The sequence below is a fragment of the Acanthisitta chloris genome, unplaced genomic scaffold, assembly GCF_000695815.1.
Source record: "Acanthisitta chloris isolate BGI_N310 unplaced genomic scaffold, ASM69581v1 scaffold29705, whole genome shotgun sequence".
Classification (NCBI taxonomy): Eukaryota; Metazoa; Chordata; class Aves; order Passeriformes; family Acanthisittidae; genus Acanthisitta; species Acanthisitta chloris.
The window spans coordinates 38,529-44,528 of record NW_008672581.1 but is presented as its reverse complement, the minus strand read 5'-3'; positions in this window follow the sequence as shown (position 1 = coordinate 44,528).

Sequence of the window (6,000 nt, the reverse complement as noted above, 5' to 3'; positions counted from 1 at the left end):
AGGAAGGCCAAAGAATAAGACAAACTTTTTAGGCCATTTTTGTAATATTTTTCAGCATTTTCTTCTCTAGAAACACTTTAACCTTTTGTTCCTACTGAGGACAAATGTGTTTTGTTTTTTCGGTGGAAGAGGGAATGGTATGGGAGTTACTGGAAAAATAAATTCCATCTTCAAGGCAGGCCTATCAAGTAACTTCATAAGACCAGCCTCCCCACCTGTTGTGTTTCCAAATTTTATTTGGCATGCTCTGCTATGCAATTTCTTGCACTTTTATTTATGAAAATCTTATTTTAGTTTAATTCATTAGGAACATCAGAGTTTAAGTTGCTGCATGCTGTAACCTAAATGGCATGTCAGCATTATACAGCTTACAACCTCATATTCAAGATAGATATCTTAGACATCAAGATCGTTTGATCAGACATGTTATAACCTATTTAATAGGTCTTTTCTATCTGACCAGTGATTATAACTGTTTATTTGTTATCACCAGAAAAGTCTCTCATGTTTTTGAATTAGGAGCAGATGAATATCAGCACTAGGTAGATGCAGAACTATGAAACATCTCAAGACATGAGAGACACATGTGAGATTATAGCATATGCAAGATCGTTTGATCAGACATGTTATAACCTATTTAATAGGTCTTTTCTATCTGACCAGTGATTATAACTGTTTATTTGTTATCACCAGAAAAGTCTCTCATGTTTTTGAATTAGGAGCAGATGAATATCAGCACTAGGTAGATGCAGAACTATGAAACATCTCAAGACATGAGAGACACATGTGAGATTATAGCATATGCCTTTACTTTTTTTTTTTTGAGCAATTTCTGAGTGGAAGCATAGGAAGTACCACCTCTCAAGCAAGACTAATCAAACCACTGATTTTATTTTTTTTTTGGCCATATAAAGATTATGGCCATATATGTGAACTTCAACAGAAAGACAGTTGTCATAAGTTAACACTGAACATCTTCTCAAAGATATATTCTAGTATCAGCAGCAGATGTACTAGATAAAAGGCACTGGGTAATATTTTAAAGCATTAGATCTTCAAGAATAATTTGGCCTTAAATCAACTAGTTTTCTTTATCATGAGGAACAGAGAGTAATTTCTCTTTCTTAGGAAAATCACAGTTTCTACTTCTTTCTAGCCTGAAAATCCCTAGTCCTTGAGAAAGAGATTATTTTCTGTGGATGACTCCTTTAAGTAAACTACAGTGAGTTTTAAGTGCTGAATGTAATTTATGTGTTTTAGTAAAATAGAGTAAAATGTTTAGCTACCAAAGGTGGTAGAACACTTTTGGAAAGGTGGAAATTCCCTTTTCTTTTCTTCCAATGAATAAATTACCTGGGCCTCTGCCAGGAAGCAAGCTTCCTGTGCCAGTAAGCATGTTAGGAGATGGACACTGCCAGCTCCTCACCCCACAAAGGGAGTCTACAACCACTGTCCCCAGCCACTCCAGAGCAAGTTCTTCCTTCTAATCCAGCTGCCTCTGTGCTTCCCCTTAGCAGAGTTTGTTCCCCTTTTTTTGCCTTTAAGCCAGTATATCAATACTGCAAATTCAGGTCTGAGGGCAAAGGAGCCTTTCTCCTGCTGCCCAGTGTCACAAGCTGCCAGCCTTCTCCACACAGGGAGTCTGTGTCTACCACTCATCCTCAAGTAGCCTCTCACTTCTTCCATTTCTTACATCCTGCAGCTGATGCTTGTGCTGCTCCAGGGGCTCTGTGAACACACTGCCCATCACCTGCCTGTCATCCTTGAAGCTACACAGTCACACGTCTTCCCACTACTCCCTTACCCAGTGCTTAAATACCTTTACCAAAGCACATCTCCCATTCTGAGATCACCCCAAGAAGCACCAAGTGTTCCCAGCAGCCCATACCTGTATAAGGGCATCCTTCTTTGCTCCAGTCCTTTTGATACACACCAGATAATTGATCTGTGTCATGTTAAGAACGAAACGTCACAATACTGTGTAATCCCATCCTACCTGGAGACATTCCAGCATGCTGTTCACACCTGAATTCCAACTGACCTAAATATGTTCTTTCCTAATCAGCAATTAGATAAACGCAGAAATTGCAGGCCTTTATTAACCAACAGCATTCCTTTCAGAAGGTAACTAGCTGAAGCTATAGCTCCAGAAGGCCCTGGAAGCTTTCAGAAACAACTAAATGCTGAAATGTAGACCAGAGAAAAATTAAAACTTAATTAATAGCAAAATCTAATTAATAGATACAACAAAATCAGCAACTGTTAGAGGGAAAAGAAGGTAGAAAAAAAAAGCTTTAAAGGAAAGTAAGCAAGTGAAAATTCCAGAGTTTCTGGACTATTTGAAATCTAGAGTAGTAATCTAGTTAGAGGTGCCAGTATAAGGTAGTGTATGATAAGGTAATTAAAGACTACTGTAATCCATAAGTATTAGAAATGTCTGTTAAACTTAAGGATAAATGCTTTCAGTCTTTGAGTGCTTTTAATTTTGCAAGCCTGAAGTTCATTTCATGCAGCACACTTTTTAATATAGTATGAAAAGCAAGAATAAAAGTTATTTGGTCAAACAAATTATTGAAATAAGCATGATCAATCAATTACAAGTAATATATGTCACATTTTGCTATAGCAAAAGCTTTTTTTTTTCTTTTTCCATCCTCTTTTTTTATATGATGAATGTAAGTGAAAAGCAATATAAAATTTCATTTATACATGAACATCACTTTGAGGGCAAAAAAAAAGACTCTCCACTACAAAATTCACTTAGGAAACGCCTACTTTTTGCTTCTTCAGTCTAGTTCTCCATATATTCATGTATGTTTCTAATCTCTTTTTATGTTCAGGGAATGAAATAGGCTTCAGATTTGTATGTCATAAGTATGGAATGCATTCCCTGATATTTAGTTGTGGGGAATCCTTCCAGTGTTACAGAGTAACTTACACAGCAGCTGTGATCAAGATGTCTGTAAGGTTTTCTTTGCTGTGCTGTTTACCTGTTCTGAAGCACTTACTGATATAATATCTGAGCCAAAGCCCAATCAGAATAGTCAGATTTGTATGTGTAGTGTTCGAGGGAATGCTTAGAGGCTTGTGGGTTTTGGTGGCAATTTTTCAAGATACTGGAAGACAAAACAGTGGAAAATTAGAAAAAGATTTGCAAGAGTCCAGATGCAACTATCAAGGTCAGTTCTGTCTACTTAGACTAGGCTTGCAATGAATCAACTCCATAATTTTAACATGAATCATCTCTAGCTTTTAAGAACTGATGAGCTACCTGGGGAATGTTTGTTCGTTCTTAAGAGACTACAAAGTTTACCACATTTTGAATAGTTAAACTGAATCAATCAATGTAATTTTTAACATAAATTATTTTGCTTTTTTCAAATAAAAATATTTATACTGACCTCACAACTCTTTATAGTTACTTGTAAATTGGTGAAGATTTCAGTGATTCTCAGTCAGTAAAACTGCTGTTACATATCTGAGCCATTTCTGTAACATCGTTAGTCCTTTCCTTTTGGCAACAGACAGGTATCTATTTGAATTTGGAATGCAGTGAGCAGAAGGGATGGGAAATGGGGAAACCAAGAATAAACACAGACTTACCTTTATCAGCTCTTCAGAATTCAGAGCAGTTAATATTAACTTCAGACTCATTTTGAAAGTTCCACTGAACATGGGTGTACCTTTGGAGTCTAGGTATTGTCATAAAGCTGAAGGAATTTTACTCTAATGTAGCGAGCCATGAAAACTCACAATGTAAAAGCTTTGTAAAGGAATCATTCCCTTTATTCTGTGGCTTTGTTTGTTGTTTGTTTTGTTTGTTTTTGAGTTTTTTATTTTCTGCTAGACACTAGATGTACTGGTTACATACAGATCTATGTTTGCTTTAGCATTATAATACTGTAGCTGACATTAGGATTTGCAATGAGACATTTGGTGTGTAATGACAAACCACCAGGTACCTAAATAGAGACTAAAATGTTGATATTCATCACATCCAGTCACTCTGCTCCAGAGAAGCACATTCCTACATCAACTTCCTCCACAGGCATCTTGTTTTACTGACACTATCATATTAATAATGTCTTTGATTTTATGCCAATTGGCATTTCAGAAACTGAGTTTTTACTTTATTCTTTCAAATGATAAAGGCAACAATCTCTACAATAGTTTTCTTGGCTATTTTGGGCAACTGAAATTCTCTGAATTGCTCCACTGCTCACATAAGCACTTAATCTAATTTTGTTTTTTCTGAATTGCATCTATGCAGGATGTCTAAGCCACTGCAATAGAGACAGACCAAAGTTATATCAGTTTCCTAACTCAAACAAAAACCGAAATGTGCAAATAGCATTCTAACATTTTATATATATATAAATATATGTTCTCTACAAGTTTCAATTTTGCCTAGTAAATGTTTTCTTTGTTGATGATTTTGTTATGATGAGGTTCACTTTGTAACTTGAGTTAGGGTGAAAACTAATTTCGAACATCAAATTTTCTAGAGAACAAGAACTGCGTTTTCCAAACAGTTCACAGATTGAGTTCTTTGTGCTCATAGATATATTGTATTTGTCAGAGACATAATTTATGAGACGTTCAGATGAATTAAATTAAATTCAAAGGACTGGTTTGATTTAACCTCAGATGCATCACTAAGACTTCTCTCGATTTTGTATCTCACAAACACACACAAGTAAAATCTTAAATGTCCTTAAAATAAGATCTCCTTATTGTCTTGAGCATCACAACATATGCCAGGCCAGCCTAGGGTATGCTTGCACTTGAATTGGAGAAGATCACTATGGGAACTGAATTCACAATTTTTTTCCATATGTTTTCATCCTTTCTTTGCATTTGAGAGATATCATGCCCAAGCATGATTTTATTGATGCTAGCTTGAGGAATTTACATTACTCATTTGATATGTGAGACATACTTGCCAATTCATAGTTACTAAAAATCCAAAGTTGTACTTTATATAAGTATTTGCAGCAATTATATTTGGCTTCCTCAATTCACTTGTTAAAAAAAATTATAAAAGATTCATGCATTGTTTCCTTTCCAGACAGAAGAAATGAAAAAACAGGAATGAGAGCAAGTGTCCCGATCAAAATCCAGTTTGTGTAATTGCCGTAATCAAAGCAGTACTATGTAAGCAAACTGCAGTTGCAGCTGGATGTATCATCGGTCACGTTCACTTCTTCAATTGCCATTCTCTGAATTGTTATACAGCTCTGAAGTTTCACCTCAAAGTTGAGCAGCAGTGATAGGCAAAAAGAGGGATAATAGGTGATTATGTTTTACTTAAAGCTGCATATGCCTTTCATCATGTTTCTTTAGATGCTAACTTAAATACCAGGATGTTAATATAATCTTTTGCTGGCAAATTTCTGACAAACCTGTATCTCTCTTGGTCCTCAGAGTTTTATCAGAATCATCAAAGTTACCTCCAAAAGGAGTATTCAGTGAATAAGCCTTTTTTTGAACTGTTGTGATTTTATGCTATTCTGAGACACTAGAAGGTGTTTGCACATATTTGCAAACATGTTAGGAGATTATAATCTTCTGCTAGAATGAAAATAAATCTCTGTATTGAAATGTCAAATGCTCTATTCAGAGAGTCATTCAAAATGCCACTGTAGGATGGACTTAATCACAAACTTACTGTTTCATCCTCATTTAATCCATAATGTAAGCAGGTATGGGATGGGTTTTAGCCATTAATGCAATACAGCACAGAAACAATTTCAGTGCAATTTTCAGCTTAGTTTTTTGGTTTTTTTCCTACAATGCATTTATCCAACCCTCTATTCTGCAAATTAATGAAGAACCCACTCTACAAATACTGGGATTTTGATAGGTATTCAACCTGGGTGAAAAAAGGGGCTTAGGATTTCATGGTTTCATTGTGTAATGAAATTGCAATGGTATATCTCGATAAATGTATTCATATAAAGTCTGCTTTTAATTTCACAAGAGCGTAACTCCAGCTTCATC